This window comes from Orcinus orca, chromosome X, assembly GCF_937001465.1.
Source record: "Orcinus orca chromosome X, mOrcOrc1.1, whole genome shotgun sequence".
In the NCBI taxonomy this organism is placed as follows: domain Eukaryota; kingdom Metazoa; phylum Chordata; class Mammalia; order Artiodactyla; family Delphinidae; genus Orcinus; species Orcinus orca.
Window position 1 is genome coordinate 1,800,463 of NC_064580.1, and position 26,281 is coordinate 1,826,743.

Sequence of the window (26,281 nt, forward strand, 5' to 3'; positions counted from 1 at the left end):
ACCGCTTTATCCCTCTATCCCACACCCACCCCAGCCCCTGGCAACCATGAATCTGCTTTTTCTGTCTCTATGGACTTGCCTCTTCCGGATATTTCAAATCAATGGGATGATAACCTTTCTGAACTGGTTTCTTTTACTGAGCGCGTTTTTGAAGTTCATCCGGGCTGTAAAGTACTTCCTTTCTCTTTAAGGTTGTATGATACCCCCATTCTGTGTCTAGACCACATTTTAGTTATTTCTACTTACGATTCAAAGAGTCGGTAACAAGTCTACAGACTCTGTCTGGGTCAAATTCTGGGCAGGATTTCTTTTAGCAGAGCCTAGTGTTTGGACCCCGCAGGGCACGTGGCTGTGTTTTTTACCCCTGTTAGGAACAAAGAGTAACATTTATGTTACTCTCTCTTTCCCAAACCCGGCAGCGTGTTAGCTTCCAGAGTAACCTAGATGGGAAATCTGGGCTTGGCCAGTGGAGACATCTATGGGGCAGCGATCATGACGCAAACAGCTATTTCATTAAGGTCAGACTTAGTTTAGGAGAAAAAACTGGGATACGACCCATGATGGACTTTCCTTGTTTCCCCGCAGAACTGAACCTACGTACCCACTCAAATCCTGGTGAGGCAGAGAGATGCCTGAGGCCAAAGAAACAAGGAAACAGGTGGACCCTCAGAGGAGGGGACCTTCCATGTGACCGTCCTCACTTCTGACACCAACTGTGAGTTTGGAGGAATCTCCCCGAACACTCCCAGTCACGGTGTGAGCTGTTGCAAACTGCAAGGTCACAGGCTCACGTGGGCACAAGTCTATGAGGCCTCTGCTTGACCACGAGAGAAACCCTGATATTTCAACACAGCACAGAGTCTGTTGCTCCCCTGCGGTGACTTTGGGGGTGTCTGTGAGACCCTCACCTGTGTCTTTTGAGAAGCCAACTAATGCACACCCCTCCCCACTGGATTGCAAGCCCACTGCCAAGTGCACACGGGTGTCAGAGAGAAATAAAGGCTTCTGCTGATCGCCTTTCCAGCTGGACTGGAAAGGGGGCTCGGCGCACGGACCTAGCAGTCTCCCCTTCTCCCCGCAGTGAGCTGATTCTCCCAGGTGGAACTGGGGCAGCTGGGCAATTCTGTGAAATCCTTCCCTTCACAACTGCCTCTGCCTCGGTGATGCCCCCCTGCAGGAGGAAAGGGATGGGAGTGCACACCTGTTGCAGGTGCAGGAAGAGAGAGACAGAGACAGAGAGAGAGAGAGAGGGCGGACGGAGAGCCAGCAAAAGAAAGCTCTCAGACCTCCTATGATTTCCTCCAGAGGTGTACGAAGAATCCCTCCCACCTCCTGAATTCGAAAGGGATGGTAGGAGACAAAATTAAATTTGCTTTATGTTTACACCCAATGAGTCATGATTGTTTAACACACCAGTTACATACGCTTCCCCCAGAAGAGTCCTCAAGAAATACCAGGCATATAGCGTCGTAAGTTGGATTTCAGTGGTTGTAGGGGTGGTTGTAGGGGTGAGAACGCGGGTGCCGCAGTCATTGGAGAATTCCTCCCTGCTCCCCTCCAACCATGCATTGCAATGAAAGGGCAGTGATGAAAGCTCATGTGGAAAAAAAATGAATCGAACCTGGTGGTCGTCAGAGCCCTTTTCATTTTCAGAGTCGTATCCTCTGGTCTGTGGCTGCATTTCTGTGTCTCACATTACAAAACCCCAGGCTCTAACTGGGTGCCGGTGGCCGTGTACTCAAGACGTAAGAAAGATGAAACATCTTGAACGTTCCAGGAAGGAAGGAGAGGGGCATTTATGGTCTTGACTGTAAGTATTCTAGGTGTCTGGAGAAGGGTGAGGGTACATGCTACTACAAAGACCACGGTCAAGTTCACGGGGAATTTGGAGCTTCTTGTGAACGCACAGATCAGTGTAGGTCTGGACAGGTAGAGGGGGCTGATGGGAAAGGATAATGTCCTACAGGAGTCAAGGTCATTGAGGGCTGAGACAAGGCGGATGGCCCCTACTTGTCCAGCCATGAGAGAGGACGGAAGCCATCTTCCTCACTGTGTGTCTTCAATCCTGACATGAGGTGTCCACCTCCCAGCCCAAACGTCTCTCCCTGCCTGGGCTTGTGGGTTGGTGAGCTGCCTCTGGGCGGAATGCATTGTTGTTTCAGTGGTCAGTTTTTGTGTCTCTGATATCGTCTCCTTGTAACAGCCCAGCTTGAGTTTTCCAATGAGGACGTGGGACATTGAATGACAATCGTGTTCTGCCACGTGGTCGGGCTGACACCTGGGCCCTGGCATTCCTGACGAGGTAGGTCCCTCCCTCCACCAACGCTCCTTGCATTCTCTGGCTTCCCTCTGACCTTCAGTGATGCTCCTTGATTCTGCACGCAATGTTCTCACCACACGCACCTTCCCAGCTGTGGGACCTGTGATATAGAGGCAATAGCATGACGGTCCATTGCAGACCTGCCTTGCAGCTGAAATAACCTTCTAGGAAAACTGTTCTGACGTTTTGATAAATAAAAACCTCTTGACTAGGAGCCAGTAAAAATACCCCTGATACTGAATTCTGCTGTGCCGCGGTGAGCTAATCATAGGAGGTCACTTCCATTCACAGAAGCATTAGCAGAAAGGAAAAGTCCTCAGGGAACAAAATGAGACGCATCTGGCTCATCCTTGCATAGAAGGAGAGGCTGGGTTTGCTCAGCCTGGCTGTTTTGAGTTTTCAGGGCTGGTCTAGGTGGCCACTGGTGGTGGACCCTTGCAGGGGTCACTAAACTGAGGATGATTCAAAGAATATGAGTTAGACCCTATGGTGGACAGTTTGAGGTAATGGTTGTGTTCAGTGGTTGTGTTTCTGTTGGTTGCAGGTGGTGATTAAGGGCTTACACTTGCATTAAGGTGATCAAAGGTTTCATGAGATTAACCTGGCGACCGCAGGCACGATGGTCTGTGGCTTCTCCCCGTCGCTGGGTGTATATTAGACTCCTGGGGAACTTATTAAGATGGAAAATATGCAGGCGAAATGGTACTTTAATTACATGTTGCAGACTAAATATAACCCAGAGGAAACCAGTCTTGTGACGTGCACCAAGAACCCAAAACGTTTGCACGGCCTCCTTGTTTCACATCATCCCTCAGACCATGAGAGCTATTTCGTGTATGTTTGGCTAAATCGAATACATTTTGTGTCTGTAAATGCACAAGCAATGCTTCCTCAGAGAAAAGTGTTTATTTTCAGGGCCACGTAGAGACATTTCCCCCAAATAGAAGAGCGCGCTGAGTTTTTCGACGACCCGTGGTTGCGTTCAGCGCCGTAGCTCACGCTTGGATGGCTGTCTCACACGGAGCTGAATTTTTAAACTTTCTGAGATGTCCTGTCCATAAAAGCAGATTCAACCTACTGACTTCCAACTCTTCAAGCTAACAGACTTAATTACTACATGGCATGTAGCATAGAAGCTGGATTCTTTTTCTAACTGAAAAAACCCACTTTGAAATCAAATGTAGTTTCAAACACAGAGAATAAAGAGAGACGTAATTGTTTGCACTTTGAGACACCCAATCATATCTCTCTATCCCCACCTATGTATCTGTCTATCTAGCATCTATCTGTACATCCATCCATCCATTTAACCATCCATCTAAATATAGTGTATCATCGATATCTATGTATCTATGAATCTACTGAGTGTATATTTTTTCTTGCATTAAAAAAAGCATAGCAAAAATGTTGGCCACATGATTTTGGGGAGAAAACGATTTTCTTTTACGGAATAACGACCTGCTGGGATCATGGGCTTTTAAAGACATGACATGCCAGTTTTCTGAGGATCAGTTACTTTTATTGGCCCAAGAAGCACCCAACAGTAACCCAATGGAAGAATAGGATTTCTCCCCCTGTTGGGGGGTTCCTTGATGAATGTCTCTTCATTCAAGCTGAACTTGTACAGAAATAAAATGGGGACGGGGCGTTTCTCTCCCATAGCCCCTGAATTTTCAAAGCATCCATCTTGTCGGTCTTTGGGAAACATATTCACAACACTATAAAAACTTGGATTCAAATCCTTACAGTGGAGCCCATACACATGGGCATTTGAGAAGGATAAACCCAAGTGGTTATAGTGTAGCGTGAATCTATTTTGGGCTTTGAATTATTCAGTTTGGTGATTCACAGTGGGTTAAATGGATCATTGCCAATTCTCCACTCCCCTTGTTGGTCAGTACCCATGCCCAGGGGTCTCGTAGCTATTGCCCCATGGTTAAGTTTAACTGTGGGACTGAGGCAGATTCAGTGGATTTCTTTCATCCTAGCAGAAATTAGTTCAGTTTCAGGGTTGAGTGTAACATCTGGACGCGGGTTGTTTAGCTCTCCTGAAAGCCCGATCTTCCGGTATGCAAAGAGGAGATCTATATAATTAGCTTGAAAATTCTAAGGAGCTTTCATCAGGCTGCACAGCTGTGTCATGCTTGTGGGCTTCGTCAAACGTGGAGAGCAAAACATTCTTCATCCCCTCAGCGACACACGTTCGAACGCAAGCCTGGTTTAGACGTGTTTGTTGTCACACGAAATCAAAATAAGGAACGTAGGAAACCTTTAGGAAGGGTGAGAGCTCACCCTGTATCGTCTTTAATTTGGCAAATGTACACAAAACTCGTGAGGACATTTACAAGGTCAGTTCAACCCACAGAGTGGAAAACATTCAGGGTGCAGTCTTGAGAAACAGAACAGAGATGCTGCCTATGGCTGGTAAGGAGTTCTGTGGGGTTTTGAGCACTAGTCCCCAAGCAGGAGCTGTACTTCCACCTCCCTGGGACACGTGACGATGTCTGCGGACACTTATGGCTGTCATGCTGGGGGGAGGGGTGCTCCTGGCACGTGGTGGGTAGAGACCAGGGATGCGCTCCACAGCCCACAGGGCACAGGATGCCTCACCCCAGCGTCATCTGGCCCTAAATGTCACCCTTACTGAGGTTGCGAAACCCTGCTTTAGCACGGGAGACTCTTCTGCTATCTGTTTATCTGTTTATCTATGGTGGCGATTCACAGCCCAGGGGCAAATTTTCCTTCCAGGGGACATTTGGCAACATCTGGGGACAGTTTAGAAGCATTACAACTGTCATCATTGACCAGCTGGCGTTTCATAGGTGTGGGGGGGCAAGGAAGGATGCCTCTCAAAGCCCTCCCATGCACGGGGGACCCCCCCCCCCCCCGTCCAGAGTAAAGAATTATCCAGGCCAAAGTGTGAGTTGTGTTGAGGGCAAGAAAGCCTGTTTGAGGGATGACACGGCTAAGAAAATAGAAGACATGGACCACGTGGGCAACACCGATGGAGGAATCCCGAGAGATGTCCCTGGAGGTATTCTCTGCTTTTGTTTTGCATCTGCGTGAAAGGAGGGCAGAGGAGAGAGAGAGAGAGAGAGCGAGAGGGAATAGCTAGGCATCGGATGCCAGGGGACCGTCCTGGGGTGAGGCCACCCAGGACGAATTGCCACTCACAGGGAAGCTGAAAGGATCGGAAAGGACACTTTCATATTCAAGTTTTAACTATACGTGCAGGTTTGCGATTGGTCTCTCCGTCATTCCCCAAACTTTCAGCGAGGTGTGGCATACACAAAGGTCTCGTGCGACTCATGCTGTGTACTGATTCCTTCGCTGAATTTTCCGATGGTTTTTGGAGGAAAGGAAAGTCGTGCTTCCTTGACTAATTAGAAAAGGGGCAAAAGGGGCACGTGTTGGATGTATGATTAACAGGGTGAGTAGCGGAGGGGAGCCTGCACCCCGCATCTTCCTCGGACTGGAATCCCAAGCTGCTTAACGTTCGTCACAGGGCAGGGCATGGGGTGAGGCTTAGTTAGAGCTAGAAGACCGATAGGACCACGAAGGAAACACTCATGAGATGCCTCTTTTCCGATGACCATGTCATGAAGATGACCTTGAGAAGTGATGTCTTTGGTCGCTTGGCTGTCAGATCCCTTTTTCTCATACCTGGAGAGAAACCTGATCCTAGCTCTATGGGGATGCTCTGGGATAACATCTCTTGGCTGTAGGTGGTGGGCTTGCCTGCCGGCTGAAATAACCTTATAAGACATCGTCTTGCGGTCTCAGGAAGTGAGCCCTCTTGGAGCAGAGGCGATAAAAATACCCCTTCTATTTCATCCTGCTGTGCGAGGGTAAGAGAAATCCCAGAGGTCATGTCTACACACCAAAATGTTAGGAACGGAAAAGTCCCCTGAGAACATAATGGCTCATCCCACATCTAGAAAGAGAGGTCAGCTGGCTTGTTTCCAGATGGAAGGCTAGTCTCTAAATCCAGCCCATATTTTCTCCACCCCCATGGCTGCTGGAAGGAACATGTGGCAGGTGTAGACTTAGAGTCATTTCAGAGATAACCAGAGAAAATCCGCCAGCCGTAAGAAATTGAGATGCAGTTATTAATTACAAGATTCTGTCAACCTTCATTTCTTAAGGGTAGCTTTTATAAAAACATTATTCCATTTCATTAAAAGCGGTGGATGCCATGACTACATCCCCTAGAGCCTTAAACCTAATTTGAACCCATTTTTTATTATTTGTAGCTGCAAATCTTTCTTGGGCAAAATTTCAGAGGTTTAGTTGGAAAGACAAATTCCTGTATAAATTGGAATGAATAGAAACAGTAACAAATTTATATGTATACATATATGTACGTTATCTATAGGTAGAAGTATATATGCAACATATATAAATATATTTATATACATGTACATATATAAAATAAGATGCACATATTAAATATATTTACATACATAGATGTAATATAAATAAATAATATATAAATGTGTATACTAATATTTATAGACGCTAATGCGTGACACACACACAATATCGACGGTGAATTTAGGGGTAAGGCAGTAGATCCCAGTTTGCCTTTGGTTTTGAGCATCATTTTATAATAGTGTATACTAATATTTATAGACGCTAATGCGTGACACACACACAATATCGACGGTGAATTTAGGGGTAAGGCAGTAGATCCCAGTTTGCCTTTGGTTTTGAGCATCATTTTATAATATGTAGTAAATTATCTACAGGGTCTTCATCTGGGAAATAGAAGTCTAGGGTGGGACCCTGTTCCCTGCCTGAGTTTCACCGTCTAGTCCATAACGGATACTAAACTATGTGTGAAGTGAAAGAACGTTTAATTCAGGGAGGGATCTGGTGTGTCGCTCATCATAAACCCACCCATTTTCATGGTTTAGGTTTTTCCCAAGGCCGATATGGCTCCGTTGGCTTGTGTTAAAGCTGCCTTTACGATATGCGTTCTGACCTTCATATACTTTCAACGATTGGAGGGAAGAAAGAGGACGTGTGTCTGTGACATCTCTGTGAGTGTGGCCACGTGTCAGCTCCCTGCTCGGAGGTACCATGGGGCCAGCATCCCGCCAGGGATAAAATGACCCCTGGAAGCAGGGCGTGAGTGTCTGATTCAATGGGAATGACAACAGTTTTTCCTCTCTGCTTCGTGCTAAATTTAGCGATTGTGTTGTTTCACGTTGCCCCCCAGGGAAGCGAAGTCATGTTTATTTTGGATTCACACCTCCGAGCAATGACCTTTCCAATCCTTTCCAATCCAGTTGCTAATGTTTCTGACCTAATGACATTGTCCTACCCCCAGAGAAAAGCCAGTGAACGCCAGAATACGTGTACATGACAAGGCACAGATTCAAAGCAAGAATACGATGGTGACAGCGGAGGTCCTGAAGAGAAGAAAGGACCCTTATTCTTCAGTGTCTTAGAATCTAGCTGGAAAAAGAGGCATTTCTGCAACCGGCAAGTAATCAAAGAACACAAGTGCGGTAAGAGAGGTTATAAACATTCACCGTGGGAGTTAGGAGGACAGAGAAGTTCATCCTGATGTGGGGGGATTACCAGACATTTCAAGGAAGAGCTTGCACTAACTAAGCCTCTACGGTTGGGTTTTAAAATTTCAATAATATGAGAAGGCTGGAGATTCTTCAAACTGGGACTAGAGAGGGGAGATGCAGAGGCCAGCGTGGTGGATTCGAGACCAAGCAGAGACGGAACTGACGTGAGGAACCGGGGCTGGTTTGCAGGACGTGAAATGTCTGCTCAGATCGGGGATGCCTCTCTTTAGGGACAGGGGGTTATTGGGTGAGATGAGGGCTTTGGGTCATTTCTCTGCTGTGGAGGCTGCAGCTGATATAGAGAAGAGACCTGACCTGGTGAGGACGTGGTCCCCTGTCCTGTTTGGTCTACGGGTCCCGGTTGAAAACTGCGCGTGCGCTACTTGAAAACATTGCCTTTGATGGTCAGGAAACTTGCTGTTAGTTGACGCTCGGCTGGTTGCTCATGGACGTGGCCAGAAAACTCCTGTCTAGGTTTTGTTTGCACGTAAATCCCTGAAGGCTGCGTGGAGTCAGGCTCTTGCACGTGCCTCGAAAGAATGAAACATGATCGGAAGTGGACCATGGAATCCTTTCACCTCTTCCCCGCCGAGTTCCGGAACCCATTAAAAAAGCAACAACTCAAGTTCTTTGCTTTGAAATATTTTGTTCCACGACCCATAACCGATGGTGAAAAGGATTCCGGCACCAAGAGCACTAGAATCTTCTATACCACGTGGCTGCCCTTGGGGGGATCCCCCTTTAACCGTTTTCCCCGTCCGTGGCATTCTACCAGCGCTCTGAGACCCTGGGCTGCGGGATTTTATCGTTCTGTTCAAGCCATGTGAGAGAGCCGGGTGGGAACTGCGGTTTCTCCCTCCCCGGAATCTCAGGGGAGAGCGAATTGCAAACTTCTCCAGAAAGGAAAGAGCAAGGCCCTGGGACACATCACGAAAATCTGGTTCCAAAGACAAACCGATGTTAATGGGGTCCTCACTGGGGAGGTTAATCCTCCCTCCTCTGTCCCAGATAAAAATCAGTGAAGTCGGGCAAAAATCGTTCTTGGTCCTGTGCCTTCTTTTTTCCTGTGAAATGTAGGGGAGCCAGAAACGTCTTAAATTAGCACAATATGTGTGCCTCTCTGCCTCGGCGGGGTTTCAGCAGCCTGCATTCCTACTGATGCAGTGATAAGGAACTCTCTCTCTAGGGTAAGAGCAAGCAGTGTGTTCGGTGAGGTCCCACAAACGAGGCCATACCAAGTATGCTTCAAGAACTGGCAATAAGTGTCTTTAGACATATGACTGTATTTATGTTTCTTAGTAATTTTAGGCTTTTCGCTTTTTTTTTTTTGTCTCGGGCTCCAGGCACTCCTTGACTTGCGGCCACAGAGGGATTCTAAATCTCTGCCTCCGTCTTCCCGGGGCTTCTCCTCTGTGTCTGTGTCTCTCCTCTTCTGTGTCTTAGAAGGACCTTGTCATTGGATGTAGGGCCGCCTTCCTCCAGGAGGACCTCATCTCAGACCCTTCACTTCAGCACCTCTGCAGAGACTCTGGTTCCTAAAAAGGTCCCTCCCGTTCCCAGGTCCCTGGTGTCAGGGTGTTCATTTGTCTCTCTGTGGCCACCATTCAACCCACTGTACTCTGGTTGCTCACTAAGGGAGGTGCATACCGGCTGCCCGGTGCTTTGACAGGTTGCGAGCTTTGGGGATACGAGGGCATCTTCCCATTCAAAGCTCCACCCGTTCTAAGGAACTTAGCTCTTACTGAACTCTCTCCTTTGATCTTCTCCCAAGGATGTGTTTAAATGACGTGAAGTCTTACTATTTCTGCTTTCTTTCCTTTTTCTCACACTGGGGCGTCTACGCTACTGCTGATTCCCCGAGGAGTAGGTCACACATTGTCAGAGTCGATTATATCACCACCAGCACTGTTTTTTCACCAATGCCCTTGTACTGAAACCAAACAATAATAACAGCAGCACAAGCAACGATGACATGTCAGCTTGTCTTAAATCTAGATGACGTTCCCCACTTGCCAAAATCATCCACTTACGGTCACTGCAAGGTTAGAGTAGGAAATGGGTGTCTAAGAGTTTTTTATAAAGATTTGCACCTTGGTAGCACTAGATATTTGCCCAGAGTATAAAGTAATTCAACTGAAGGACCATAGGTCTAAATTTCAGAGCTGGGAAGGCCCAAATAATTGCCCAGTTCTTATACGGAGTCCTAGCTCTTCCTAAGGTGGCGGAAGAGGGAGACGTTTTCGCCAATCTGGACGCTGTTCAGGAGAGGAATTTCCCCCAGAAAACACAGGAGCGTTACCACGTGCTCCTCCAGCAACACCTCTGCCTGCGGTGGGGCTGCGTAGGGCCGTGGCACGTTCCGCGAGCCCTTGTGTTTCTCCGTGCGTGGTCTCTGGGTGGTTGTCCAATTCTGTGCTTAGAAATGATTCTACCCTCTATAAGTTGGTGCAGCCAGTATGGAGAACAGTATGAGGTTCCTTAAAAAAACGAAAACTAGAACTACCATACGACCCAGCAATTCCACTCCTGGACATATACCCTGAGAAAACCATAATTCAAAAAGAGTCATGCACCCCTATGTTCACTGCAGCACCATTTACAATAGCCAGGTCGTGGAAGCAACCTAAGTGTCCATCGACAGATGAATGGATAAAGAAGATGTGGTGCATATATACAATGGAATATTACTCGGCCATAAAGAAGAATGAAACAATGCCATTTGTAGCAACATGGGTGGACCTAGAGATGATCATACTAAGTGAAGTAAGTCAGACAGAGAAAGACAAATACCACATGCTATCACTTGTATGTGGAATCTAAAATATGACACAAATGAACTTATCTACAAAACAGAAATAGAGCTACAGATGTAGAAAACAAACTTATTATTACCGGGGGAAGGGGTGTGGAGGGATAAATTGGGAGATTGGGACTGACATATACACACTACTATATATAAAATAGATAACTAATAAGGACCTACCGTATTGCACAGGGAGCTCTATTCAATGCTCTGTAATGACCTCTATGGGAAAAGAATCTAAGAAAGAGTGGATCTGTGTGTATGTATAACTGACTCACTTTGCCGCACACCTGAAACTAACACAGCATTGTAAGCCCACTCTACTCCAATAAAAACTTTTAAAAAATAGTAAAAAATTAAAATTAAAAAAATGATTCTACCCTCATCCATCCCCTGGAGGACAGAAGGTCAAGGAGTCCATGTACCTTGGATGGAGCGCAGAGTTAAGACTTAGTTGATCTGGGCATGGAACTCTTTCGTGGTGTTTATCCATGTCTCTCTGAGCTGTCCAGCATGATGCTGGTGTATCTGACATACTCCAGGAGCTCCTATAAAATGAGTCAAACCAACAACGAATGAATGCATTTGGCATCACATAACCCAAACCCTTCAAGGCATTGCAGACAGTTCCAAACAGGGCGTTCAGCGTTCACACACGTCAACCCAATGTGTAAACATGTTCCTTGCCAGAAACCAAACATGTGAAAGTGATCACCAGGCACTCTCTCTAAATATATCGACAGTTCCCACCCCTGAGGACAAGTCCAGATTTTACCTTTATCCTTTCCAGACCCTTCTGGCTTGTCGTCTTCACTTTGTGTTAGCTGGGCTTCTACATTTATTGTCTTCGAGAAAAAGGACGGGATTTATGCACGCCGTCTGTCTGCCACGATTCTGAAACGCCGATGATAAGAACGGGTCCGCATGTGTTTCTGGTATAGTTTCCACTGAATGCAGATTTCTACATTCCACCGCGTTCCTTTTCGCTCTAACACACTGCCGTTGAATGAGTTTTTGTGGAATGAATGCCGTTGTAACTAGATTCTGGGAACACACGAGGGTAGGAATTTGGTACGGTACTGCAATGGGATCCTCCCATGTTGCCTGCTGGAAGGGCTTGGGTTTATTTTCTTTTACTTCTCTGGGCATTTGTGTGGCTGTTCTCTCTACTCTTGGGTTGAATCATAAACATCAACTGCACATACAAATTTCAAATCATCCGTTGTACACCAGAAACTCATACAATGTTTTATGTCAATTGTATCTCAGCTTTAAAAAGAGAAATGTCATCTGCTTAATGTTTTGTGTCAACGTATCTCAATTTAAAAAAACCAATACATGTTATGTGCTCCTTTCCTATAATTTTGTGTTTCTCTGCATAGGGGGTGTAGTGGGTTGAATGACGGTCCCTAAAAGGATGTTTCTCTCCTAATCCCCGGAACTCATGAATGGGACCTTAGGACAAAACAGTCTTTGCAGGTGTAATTCAGCTAAAGCTCTTTAGACAAACAAATCATTGTGGATTTTCCAGGTGGCTCTAAATTCAATGACAAACGTCTTTATATGACAGGCACAGAGGACAAGACAGACGGGACAAGGCCATGTGGCCGTGAAGGCAGATGGTGGAGTGACACGGTCACAAGTCAAAAAACATGCCAGCAGGTCTCAGAAGCTGTAGGAGGCAAAGAAGACATTCTACTTCTGGGGTCCCTAGGGGCCGGTGCATTCCTACCCACAGCTTGATTGAAGACGTCTCGCCCCCAGAGCTGTGAGTGGATAAATTCCTGCTGTCTTACATCACCCTGTTTGTGGTCATTTGTTACCACAGCAGCAGGAAACTAACACAGGAGGTGACTGCATTCTTTAGGTTGTGATGATGTCATGCATTCTTCTGTCTGAAACAGACGTTTGGTGAAAGTCAATAGGAATAACGTGACTGCTTCCCTCAAGCATCGTTTGTCATGATGTCGGTGCACGAAGGACCATTCTTTTCCTGTCATGGCTAGTTCACGTGATATTCAGCCATGATTTAGTACAGAAATTCCATGCATTTTGTTTCTCTGCATCCCGCTTCTTCAACAAATGCGACGCCTTTTGCATGCTAGTAAATGCTTCTTGTAAGACTGCATGTAGACCATTAATTTGACTGTGTCACCCAATATTTAACAAGTGCCTACAACGAGCCCAGCTTGGGCACCGGAATTGCAAGGATGTGCAGAATCCGCACGGCCCATGTTGGAGGTCACCGTTCAGGAGAAAGAAAAACTGGGATTTCAGTCAATTCTTGTTATTTGCAGTAGTTAAGTCCTATAAAGCTACCACCGGTGTCCTTAAGGGAAATGCAAGATTAGGTTCCTACAGCCTCTGATTTCATTTTCATCAATGATCAATACCTAACTTTTTTTTTTTTTTTTTTTTTAAATTTTGTCTGTGGGGTTGTGGGATCTCAGTTCCCCGACCAGGGATTGAACCCAGGCCACGGCAGTGAAAGTGCTGAGTCCTAACCACTGGACCGCCAGGGAACGCCCCAATACCTAACCTTGTTTGACGTGTGTTTTTGTTTAAAGACAGCGTATTGAATAGATATTAGTGATTCATCCATGTTGCTTTCACGGCCAACAGTGCTAGATAATCACTCAAGCCCGAACCAAGCTTATGCAACGTGTGGATTTTCTCCATTGGGCACATGGCAGCCTTCTTGTGCTTAGAAACAACAGACAGCTCTTCAACACGATGCGCGGGGCAGTCTTACACAGCAAAATCATAAACAGAAGGCACCCCACTGAGAAAAACATGGCGCTCAGGAGCCCCTGAAAAGGAGACCTGTTTACAATCTAAGAGCTGAAACAAGAAGGTAGAAGTTACCCTCTTCAACCTCAGCCGGAAATGTGTGTATCAGGAGACTCTCTCTCTTTTTTTTTTTTTGGGCTGCCCTCTGTGTGTCGGCCAAGGACAGCAAAAGCACCAGGGGTATTGATCTGGGGATTACAAATCCACTTTAACAAGTAGGTGAATTCACGAACATGGGATCTGTGAATAATAAGGATGCGTTGTGTTTGGAAAGCAACTAGAGAATAGCCATAAAGCTCAGGTCCGTCAACTTTTTTTTTTAATACACATCATTAACTGTTTGGGCCGTTAGTCAATTCTACGCCTTAGGAGTTTTGCTGTGTTGAGCTATTTTGTGAAAAGTGTGTTGTGTGAGAGCCATGGTGTTAAGCGTTTTACATGCCATTTTTTGTTTGTTTGCTTGTTTTTATTTGCTCCACACAAACTCTGTGAAATAGTCGCTACTGGTTTTTTTTGGTTTTTAAAGATGACACCGGAAGGAATTAGGAAACTTGGCTAACCTTGAAAGCGGTTGCTCTGGGACTCGATCCCAGGTCAGACAAACACCCAGAAGTTACTATTAGGGATGAAAGGGTCCCCGACCTCCGTCTGCTTTTCTAGGTTTCCTGTCGGTTTTCCCCCAGTCTCACTTCTGCAAGCCCTCCTGGCGTCCATTTGCTTTGCCCATTCCCTGCCCCTTCTCTCGGACAACACCCTCTTCTCTCGAAGACCGACTCCTACAATTGGAAGTCCCAGCTTCCAAAAATCATTTTGCCCCTGAAACCTTACCAAGTTCCTCCACCCCAGATAAACTTGTCCTCTTTCCTTCTTCCACACGCTTCACTCACACGTTACACGGTCCTCCCCAGTCTCCCTTGTGTCAGTTACCTGTCTGCAGGTGACTCCATTGCAGAGGCAACGATTGTGTTGTGCATGCTTGGATAAGCTCTTCACATATCACAATATACGTGCAGTCCCGCATACTTGTTGCACCGATTGAAACCTAACATCGTAAAGACAGAAACATGCAACATGGGCTCAAAACACTTAATTGCAGGTTTCACATATGTGAAGTCACCTAATCTACGAGTAAGAAGGGTATGATTATGCATCCTGGGAAAACGCCACCAAAGGACTGTTTTTCCACCTGGAGTCATGAAGGCCAGGATGTTGCTGGAGTTGTTACAGACCCTGGGATGGAACACGAGCTCCTTGCGTTGGAATTCTGATGGCACATTTCCTGACTGGGTGACTCGGGGCTACTTAGAACAGTCTCAGAACCAAAAAAGAGAGGTAGCGAGAACCCCTACCTCACCGTTGACCGTAAGGCTTAAAGAGAACAGGTAAGCATCACATGCCTACATTGCCTTTTGTATTACGAGCACTCTGCCCATGTTGGCTGACGCAGCTGTGAGTATCATATTAACAGTGATCGTTTGCCTGGGGGGCACGTATTTTAAAGCTGTCTTATCTTATCTGAAAGGAGGCTCTGATTTCAACTGCTAGGCTAAAAGAAATGAATGTGGTTTTCAAAATTGGCTTTTCATTGGAGTCTCTCAAATGGAACATCTATGTGCTCAGGTAAGTGAGATCCAGGTGTCTCTGCTGGTTCTGACCCGTGACACACACCTGCGTTGATCACCGTCTCCTTGGCTCTGATAGAAGCACGGGATTGTTTTCTCTGTCTCTCGCTGAACCAGAAAAGGGGGATTTAAAGCATTTGGTGGGCGATCTTCCAAGGGGTGTCGAGAGCAAAATGCACACAGCAACATATATCTGCTATTATCTTGTGTGTGGGGGAGCCAGAGGGAGGATATTTTTAGTTTAGTTTAGTTTTGTTGCAATGTGTCATGTTTTTTCAGGGTTGCCCATTTTTTAAATTGTGGTAAAACACACACAACGTACAATGTACCCTCTGAACCATTTTTATATGTACTGTTCAGTATTGTACTGTTAACGCCCAATCCATACATGTGTCCTCTTGCAAACATGAAACTCTATACCCACACATGCCATTTGCTTTCATTTTCACATTTTTTTCATTTTAATTTTTTTAATTGAAGTATAGTTGATTTACAATGTTGTGTTAGTTTCAGCCGTACAGCAAAGTGAGTCAGATGTATATATCTGTACCTATACGTAGATATATTCTTTTTCAGATTCTTTTCAATTCTACGTTATTACAAGATATTGAATGTAGTTGCCTGTGCTCTACAGTAGGTCCTTGTTGCTTATTTATTTTACATATAGTAGTGTGTATATGTTAATCTCAAGCTCCTAATCTATCCCTCCTCCCCCTTTGCAATTTACTTCTAAATGTATGCTTGCTCCTTAAAAAGTGAAAAGAATTATTTTTAATAACTTTTCAGAAAGAAGCGTTTGCTCCTTAGACACGCGGTATATACCGCTCAGAGTATAAATGTGGGCATTGCCGGTAAGGGCTGCGTACTCTAAAATGCCACACACGTCCACCAAATTCTGTGTTAAAATACTGGTCTACCTCACGTGTGACATTCCACAAAGATTCAAAAGCAGAAGATGGCATAGTCACCCCTGTCAAGGAGGAGATGTGGGTGTGTATCTGTAGGCTACAAGGAAGACAAGTTGCTTATTAAACTCTAATTCAAGAACGGGGTGATGGCTAGGACAAGGCAGGGAAGAGGAAGGGCGAAAAAGGGTTGGACCAAGGGATGAATCATATTCTCTGAGTCAGTCTAATTCTGTACACGCCAACGTGAAAATATTTATGGACATTCTCCTGACCTTCTAGCTGGAAACCTTGTATAACCTTTACCCTTAACCTAGCAGAAGTTACAAAAGCCAGCTACCCACCAAAATTACCTCAAATAGACACCCCCTAAGCTCTGATGGAGAGAAAAAAATTCAAATGCTTGTTCAAGCTCTCATCCCCCTTGGTATATAGCGAGGTCTCAGAGAAGTGGAAGATAGGACCGATATTCTTGATAATCTATAAAAAAATGCTGAGGTTCCCAAAATATCTAAGCATACAATAGATCAAGAGGGTTTTTTAAAAAATAGTACATAATTGTATAAAATAAGACTGCAGAAACACACCATATAAGTAAAGCACATTTCCAGAGTTCCAGAAAAACATTCTCAGATCACTCCAACATTTGATTATTGGGTCTGATTACAAAAAGAGTGTAAAAGTTTGTGTAAATTGTTGAAGATTGTAAAGGGCATGAAAACACACAGATATACATGTGCGCACACGTACATAACAATGTTCATAACACATTGTTCGTAACACATAACACGTACATAACGATGTTCATAACACGTTGTTCGTAACACATGTACATAACGATGTTCATAACACGTTGTTCGTAACACATAACACACGTACATAACGATGTTCATAACACGTTGTTCGTAACACATAACACACGTTCATAACAATGTTCATCCTTTAGAGGCCTATTAGGGGAAGGAAAAACACTTACCCTACCTTCTTAGGTTCTATTTCTGGGACCCTGTAAATGAAACTGACAAAAGGCAGATTAGCAGGAGAAAAGGCATACCCATTTCATTTGATATTAATATTCTTAGGTGGCATGGAGACCTTTCTAGAAAGAAGTGAGAACCCCAGAGAAGCAGTTAGGCTTGAGAGATAATATACCTTTTTGACAAAGAACCATACATTTGTAGAGAAGTCACAAGGCGAAAGGAAAGAAGCTTAGAGCTTTAGGGGCGGCAAGATGTGGGAAGGTAAGTATACGGGGGACATGAATAGGAGATAAGGGTTATCTTAGTAAGGTTTGTTATACAGATTCCTTTCGGTGCTGTCTCTGGGGGTGATGAAAGTCTATAATCTTCTCATTCTGCTCTAACACAAAGGGAAATTAATGCCCTCCTTTTTGGCCTACAGGGGGAAGGCAGACAGTTGTTTTATTGTTTTTTTTTTGTTTTGGTTTGTTTTTGTTTGTCTGTCTTGCATCTGCTGTTTCTCAATTGTTTTCAGCTCAAAATAATCCTTAAACTAAACTGGCCTGTTTTGGGGTGGTGTATTCTGGTGGCTTAGAGGTTGGCCTAGGATATAAGATCCAAACACACGAAACGTCTTGTAATGTGAAAAATGGTCAACACGGACTACGAAGGCCGTGTGATTCACAAGGGAAGCAAAGTTACTGGAATTTGGGCCTCGTCCGAAGACATTTCAAATACAGTTTCCTTAACACACCCACTGTCTTAGGTCCCAGATGGTGTACATTCGACGTGATGTGATACATTTGGTGACACAGTACTTTTTCCTGGTCTTACCTTACACTCCTACGTATAGCATTTTATATTTTCCCCAAAGACCTTGTCTTTGATTTTAGTAAAACAGGTGATGTGGTCCCGTAATAGGACCATTGCTGGTACCATATTCTGGGGACTCTCTTGGGTCTTAGACCCTTGAAAGCAACCTTTGCGATGTGTGCTTCATAGCCGGTCCAAGAAGAGACGACAATAAATGTACCTGGAATCAGTGTGGCCATAAAATACCTAGAGGGAACTCTGCGAAGTGCTGGGAACACAACAGTGGGGGAACAGCAGGAACCCTTGACTTGTTTACACAGGTAAGAGGGACATCGTCAAGGGGAAACCGAGCAGGGTGGGTGTGATGCGAGCTTACGGAAGAGGCCCTGCTGCTACCAGACCTCAGAGGATGAACTGGAGCTTACGAGATGGAGTCATGGGGCGAGAAGGTCCGGGACAGAGGAACGTGTGAGATATGCAGCTGGGAGTGACCCTGAGCTGTTCAGAACACAGGGCGAGCTGCAGTGTGCTCGGGGCAGTGGGCAGACACGAGGCAGCTGGGAGGACGAGAAGAGATGAGCTGGGGGCCAGGGCGTGCCAGCCCCAGGGGTGAGCGCTGGGAACTTGTCCTTAGTCAGCAGGGGGCCACCCAAGATGTGACGGTTGTGTTATTGTTACAAAATCGGGAGACATGTCAGCGGGGAATGGCTGTGAAGATCACGATCACGGTGGGGCTTCAGAGCCGTTCATCTGTGTATGGAATGGTGTGTGCATATACATACATGTAAGAATATACATGAGCCTATAGCATCAGCATATATATATGAGAATATGTATAAGAATGTATGAGGAAATATATATGAGAATATATGACAATATATGCAAGAATATATGAGAAAATACATATGAGAATATGTATAAGAATATATGAGGAAATATATACGCGAATATGTATGAGAATATATGACAATATATACAAGAATATATGAGAATATGTATAAGAATATATGAGGAAATATATACGAGAATATGTATGAGAATATATGACAATATATACAAGAATATATGATAAAATACATACGAGAATATATAACAATATATTAGAAAAGCATATGAGCATATATATAGGAATATGGATAAAATATATATGAGAGTATATACACGAGCATATATTTGACAAATATATATATAAGAATATGGGAGAAATGTATATGAGAATATGTATATGACAATATATATAACAATATATATAAAATATATATGAGAATATATATAAAATATGTATGAGAATATATACATGAATATATATATGAGAAAGCTATAAAAGAATATGTGAGGGCTTCCCTGGTGGTGCAGTGGTTGAGAGTCCGCCTGCCGATGCAGGGGACACGGGTTTGTGCCCCGGTCCGGGAAGATCCCACATGCCGCGGAGCGGCTGGGCCCGTGAGCCATGGCCTTTGAGCCTGTGCGTCCAGAGCCTGTGCCCCACAACGGGACAGGCCACAACAGTGAGAGGCCCACATACCGCAAAAAAAAAAAAAAAAAAAAAAAAGAATATGTGAGAAAATATATATGAGAACATGTATGACAACATATAATTTAAAACACATATATGAGAATATATATTACAACATATACATGAGCATATATATGAGAATATAAATGAGAGAATATGTATATTTTTTCTCATTATTCACAGTAGTTATGTTCAGTGAGATCACTGCAGACTCTGAATTAGGGCATACTAAACCATGGCTTCTGGGGAAATACAGACTTAGGGTCTTGTGAGTCTCCAGTTACAATATTTTCATCAGCCGATCCGTAACACACCCTGGTTTTATGTGTTTTTCTTTTTAAAGACACTGTATAGAGTACGTATTTTCATTCATTCATATTGGACTCACAGCCAACAGCGCTGAAACTTCTGCCTGAAGGAAGCTTTTCTAACACAAGCATTTTTTTCCCTAAGACACATCACGACCTTCTCATGCTTCATGAACGCTGGGCAGGTATTTAGTGCTATGCTTGGGGCCCACTTTAAACAGCAAAACTCACCCCAAAAAAAGCACCAAAACATGGGAAAAACAATGCACTCCATAGGCTGCAACAGGGACACTTGTTTTCGGTAAGAGAGATGACACAAGAAGACAGTGTCATCATTTACCCTCAGCTTTGGCCACGCAAGCTTTTCACTACACAGCATGTGGCCACAAACAGCTGTGCAATCAATAGTATTGATCTGGGCATTACAAATGGATGTTAGAGAATAAGTGAACGCACAAATATTGATTTCTTTTTTACTGTAGAGCACAGAGAACAATATTCAATAGCTTGTAATAACCTGTAATGGAAAATAATCTGAAAAATATATATATATCCGAATCACTTTACTATACACTGGAAACTAACACAACATTGTAAATCAACTACACTTCAATGAAAACAAAAGAAGGATAGCTAGGTCTAAATAGTCAATCAGGGGAATAATTGTATATTCTTTTCAATATAAACTTTTATATTTCTCTTCTTAAAATTTGCAAATGTTCCTGTGAACCTCTGTGGGAATAAATAAGGTTAAGTATGTTTATTTCTTAAAAAAAAAAAAAAAAAGAGTCTACCCCAGGAATTCCCTGGCAGTCCAGTGGTTAGGATTCTGCACTCTCACTGCGGTAGACCTGGGTTCAATCCCTGGTTGGGGAAGTAAGACCCCACAAGCTGCATGGTGTGACCAAAAAAAAATGTCTCCCCCCTACAAAAAAAAAAACCAAATATGGAATCCATGAATAATGAGGATGGACTGTGTGTGTGTGTGTGTGTGCGTGTATCTGTGTGAGTTTTGCAGAGAACTAATAGTGAGTTTCAACTTGGACTCTCCCTCCCAAGGACTGTCTTGCCTAGTTTGGGAGTTTCCAGAGGACGATGCAGAAGAGACAGGTAAAAGTGAGGGAAGAAGGATTGAGAACCTACTTGAATTACCTACTGATCTGTCAAGACCAAATTTAAATAGTCCTCCCAGTGTCCTGTGTTTCCCAAGAAGACTCACGTATAGACTGTTCTCTACACAGTGAAAAGAATCTTGACGTTGGCAGGTGTATTCATGGGATTGGTGAAGGGATTTCTGTGTCTGAGTATAGCCCCAGAGTCCTGCAAAGGGCAGGTAGACCAGTTCTACGGGAACAAAGAACTGTCCTCACTCAAAATATCAGATTAAAAGTTAAGCTTCAGGCGAGGTTGGGAGGGTTTGGGCTCATAGCTCCCCTTTTCTGTTTGTCCAAGAGGGTGGGGTTCGGGCGCCTTCCGGGGAATAGTGGTCTTTGCAACAGAGCACTTTTCTCTTCAGGATGGAAATTCCTCCTTGGAGCTCATAGCCTCCTTCCTCCAGGTGACCGAACCCATAGAAGAAGCATTGTCAGGATACCGTATAATATAGTTAGGGTTAAGGCTGGGGTATCGTATGGTATCCCCACTCACTAAACTGAGTCTTTTGCCCGAAAGTGAATGGATTGATTGACTAATCAATTAAGGTGCCTTATTTCTAGCATACTAAACATCTGGATAAGGTAAAAACTTAAAATTTTGTTCTTATAATCTTACCGAAAGTCGGGTCTGGCTGGTTGCCACTCCAAAGCCAATAAAAGGCCAGGTTGGGGGAAAGGAAAGGTTGCTTTATTTTGGAGGCCGGCGATCGGGGGGGGGGGGCAGCGTGGACGCCAGTCCAGAGGCCGATTCCCCCTCTCCTCCACGACAATCAGGGGGCAAGGGCTTTTATAGGCGGACGGAGGGGGCCCCAGGCAGAAACAGCACAGTCAGCTCTGACCGTCGTCTTGAAATTGGCCCTGCGGTGGTCTGACCTGCGACATCTTGACTGTTTTAAGTACAGCTAATCTTCAGTTCCAGGGTTAGTTTGTTTCCACTTCTTTGAGGCCAGTTCTCGGAATTGTGGCAGGTTATATCATGGCTACAGCCTGGTCATCATGCAGTTCACTTCTTCCACGTGGTGGGTGTTTCGGTGTCTACAAGACAGCTCACAGGATGTGGCTCAGAACATGATCTATAGCCCTTGAGGAGGAACTAAAGGTCCTTGACTGACTAAACTGTTACTATTTTGTCCTGTTGGACTGTTTTCCTTTGTCCCTGCATTTTCTCGCTTCTCTGATTAAACCTTTTCTTTGGCTAAAATTTTTTCCACAGACAGAAGGCAGGCCAAGGACATGGGGGGCAAGGACCACAGGGTCCTGCTCTGTTTCAATAAGTATGACAGTTGTACCATCTTATTAGTAAAGAAAGTACACATAAGCTGTACCTTTCCAAACCGATCTCAGTCTGTGCAGTGTCAATACCATACAGCTGCAACTACCTCATTCTTTTTTATGTGCTTAACATATTTTATTGGTCTTCGCCTTCTTTTTTAACATCTTTATTGGAGTATAACTGCTTTACAATGGTGTGTTAGTTTCTTTTTTTTTTTAACATCTTTATTGGAGTATAATTGCTTTACAATGGTGTGTTAGTTTCTTTTTTTTTTAACATCTTTATTGGAGTATAATTGCTTTACAGTGGTGTGTTAGTTTTTTTTTTTTTAACATCTTTATTGGAGTATAATTGCTTTACAATGGTGTGTTAGTATCAGCTATACATATACATATATCCCCATATCCCCTCCTTCTTGCGTCTCCCTCCCTCCCACCCTCCCTATCCCACCCCTCCAGGTGGTCACAGAGCACCAAGCTGATCTCCCTGTGCTATTGGCTTTTGTTTTTGTTTTGATACACGCCCTGTCTGTTGTCTGTCTCCCCAAGTGGGTGTTGTTGTTCCCAGTTGAGTTTGAATGGGGTGACACCCTACCTTCTTGTATCAGGTCTCCTACTGAAAACAAGTGTCCTATTTGCAGCCTTTTTTGTGCCATGTTTTTCCCAGCGTGCGAACCCAGTGTCATCCTGTTTGTAATTAGAACTTTCCTGTTGAAACTAGACCGTTCGTAAGTTGGACGCTGTCACTTAGAACCTGCTCGAGTAACACAGTCAAACCCCGAGATGAATTATAGGTCCAGTCACAAGCCTGGTGTTCGTGCCCCGCCCTAGTGGGTGAAGATGGGAAGCTGACATTGTCAGCACCTTCCTACAGGCATCCCTGGACAGGTTTGCTTCTTTTTTTAATTAGTTTTTTTTATTGGAGTATCGTTGATTTACAATGTTGTGTTAGTTTCTGCTGTACAACAAAGTGAATCAGTTATATATACACATATATCTATTCTTTTTTTAGTTTCCGTTCCCATATAGGTCATTACAGAGTATTGAGTAGAGCTGTCTGTGCTATTCAGTAGGTCCTTATTAGTGATCTATTTCATATATAGTAGTGTGTATATGTCAGTCCCCATCTCCCAGTTTATCCCTCCCCCACCCCCTTTCCCCTTTGGTAACGGTAAGTTTGTTTTCTCCATCTGCGACTCTATTTCTATCTTGCAAACAGGTTCATTTGTACCCTTTTTTTAGATTCCACATAGAAGTGATATCCTATGATATTTGCCTTTGTCTGTCAGGCTTACTTCACTCAGTGTGACAATCTCTAGGTCTATCCGTGTTGTTGCAAGTGGCATTATTCCATTCTTTTTTATGGCTGAGTAATATTCCATTGCGTATATGTACCACATCTTTCTCCATTCCTCTGTCGATGGACGCTGACGTTGCTTCCCTGTCCTGGTTATTGTGAGTAGTGTTGCTGTGAACACCGGGGTGCATGCATCCTTTTGAATTATGGTTTTCTCCAGATACATGCTTCTTCTTGAGGCTTTCCCCAACATCTCTGGCAATGTCTTTAATTCGCTGTCCCTTTGGTTTGCTAGAGAAGCCCCGAGTTCTGCCCATTAGCTGGTGTTAGAGCCATGCAAGAAGGATGCTTAACTGAATGGTGACACAGCCCTTCCCAGTGTGCCCTCACCCAGATAATCCCTGAAGGAACGTTCATTCTAAGGTGACCTTCTGTCTTCCCGTGGTGTCTCTTCAGCGGCCCTGAATCACCGCACAATCAAACGTCCCCGCGGTAAAATCAGCCCCTGAACTGACAGCGCCCTGCGTGTTGAAGCTTGTCATCCCTGCCATCTGGCTGAAGTAGCCCGGGGTTTATATTTTGAGCAGAAGAAGAGGTTACGTGGGACGCAGCAAATAAAGACCACAGAGCAGCTGTGCCTGTGGGGATTTGTGTAGTCAGGGATTCATGGGAGCTCTCCTGGCTACTTAGTGAAAAGGCAACCCTGGGGAAGGTGAGCTGAAGCTGGACAGTTTATAAGAAATGCCTGTGTGGTTCTCTGGACAGGCGGTACATAGGTCAGTTCTACGTACATTTTCCATAGTGAATGACCGTATGTGCAGGCAAGGAGTGGAGCTGCAGTGAGAAGTTGGAATAATATTGTAGGACTGTAAATCCTTCCTAAAAATATACAGAGGGAGAGAAGGAGGGAGAGAGAGGGAAAGAGAGAGAGGGAATTAAGGAAAACTGCAGAATGTGGCCATTCTATTTCATCGGCAAGGGTTAGAAGCCTTCTTTATGCTTTAAGTCTTGGGAAACCCGGTAGGCATTGATGGTAGATGGCACTAAAATGCAGAGGTACGTACAGACCTTAACTCTCCCGTTTCCATTTCAGACCCTCTGCAGGGACATCACGGTACAGTGGACAGAGCAGAGTGTCTGCACTTGGTGTGACCTCATTTCTGATTCAAGATCTGCAGCTCACGGCTGTGCACGTTCCTCGACAATGGACCATGTCACCGACGTGGGGAGTGGCAGAGCTTAGGTGTCCCAGCTCTGACTCCAGAGGTCCAGGTTTGACCGTTATGAGTATCACCTGGGCTCTGAAAGCCCCAGTCCCCACCTGGCAAACAGGGAAATAATCTCTCTTGTACCAGGCGTTCCTGAGAATCTAGAGAAAGGGTGAGCCTGGGGTTGAGCCAGCCTTGGCCCCTCCGGACACCTGAGTTACCTTTGACTGTCTTAATCTGACGACCCTGCTTTTCCTGTGAATATTGTAGTCGTTTTTTTAATGACCTCTGACCAAAAGCACTCCATGGTGCGGCACCATCTTTTGTTGTCAATGCCCCTTATAAATTACACAATTTACAAATGAAGAAAAGCTTCACCCCTTTGTTGTCCAAAGAATATATTGATGATTTGATTTGTGGTAAAACGTCACAGCATTCACCTAGGTTTCAAACATTTTGTTAATGTCAGCCATGTCCACGGCCATTCAAGCCTCTCATTAGTCAGCTATGCACACGGCAATCTTAGCTTCATGAAGGTAACGATTTGCAGTATTTACAGGTATGATTCTGATGAAAGTTTTTGTCTGAATAATGCCGGTCTATCCCCTAATCACAGCGTTCCCTGCTGTCGCTCGGAACGCACGTCTCCTTTCTCCTGGGTTACTGACGTCTCCCCGTGCTCTGTTGCACGACTTCTGTTTACTTGTTTCTGTATCCCTGGTGTCTGTGGCTTCTGAAATTATGCATCGTTTTACTCTCGTAGTAAGATAAGAAAATTATAATGGAGGGTTTTCCAAAACGTATGGCAGTATTCGTTGTTCCGCCTGACCCTTCCTTTGTGATCCCATGGGGACAGTCCCCGAAAAATAAAATAAAAATCTGCCAGGCCCGCCACTGCCCACGCATGTAAGTCATCCTGTTTCCTGGTCTGCTGGCGCGTTTACTGCGGGTTTGGCTTCAGCCTGATTCATCCTATAGGCATGTGGACCGAGCTTTAATGAGCTCTTGGTAGAAGCCCAAGCTTTCCTAGGTACCACCCTTAGGACGAAAGCCATTCACCAAACCTGGACGGGCCCAGCCTGCTTTATTTATCCTGGCAAATTGGTTGGCAGTTGGCTGTTTAGTTGGCACGGAGACCATATCAGGTCACTTCGGCGTTTAGCCTAATGAGAATTCCATTCATTGACCATGGATGGAATTCATGGTCCTTTGTGATTCTTAAACCTGTACCTACTGGGTCTTCTCTCTTTTGCTCGCGTCCCTGGCTTGGCAAAGGAAACTTGTGATCCGCCCCCCTCCCCGCGTGTTTTCTCGTGCTGGCTTCTGTGGCTGGGGGCAGTGGCGGCAGCAGTCAGCACATGGCTGCCATGTGCTGAGAGGGAAGTCCGAGCTCCAGAGCTGTCTTTGTGCGTCTGCGATTCCTTCTTGCCGACAGGAAAAGAAAGAATGGGGAGGGGGTCTGCGTCTGGGCCTCCTGGTGGAGAGCCGGTCCCACCCGCCAGCCCCATATGCAACCAATCACCCTGGGTCCTCTACGTCCAGGCACACAGCCCTGCAGGCCAGCTGGGACTGTGCTCTGAGTGGATTTTACTGGGCTTTGCAGCAACTTTGCATAGGTTTTCTGGGTTGGGTCTTTATTGCCCCCACTTGGGCCAAGTAACAGAGGCTTTATAGGAGGCTAAGAAACTTTTCACCAATCTCCGACCGGCACGCACTTGGGGGTATGACGCTG

General features: G+C 44.9%; 1 long non-coding RNA gene across 1 annotated transcript; it reads right to left on the reverse strand.

Moving 5' to 3' along the window:
* Positions 1–148: 148 nt before the first annotated feature.
* Positions 149–17,498, reverse strand: LOC117199740 (uncharacterized). The gene is made up of 4 exons (XR_007474877.1): positions 16,999–17,498; positions 14,423–14,537; positions 11,131–11,253; positions 149–2,420 (listed from the first exon to the last, which is right to left on the reverse strand). It is a non-coding gene; the product is annotated as an uncharacterized LOC117199740 (long non-coding RNA).
* Between the last annotated feature and the right edge of the window lie 8,783 nt (positions 17,499–26,281).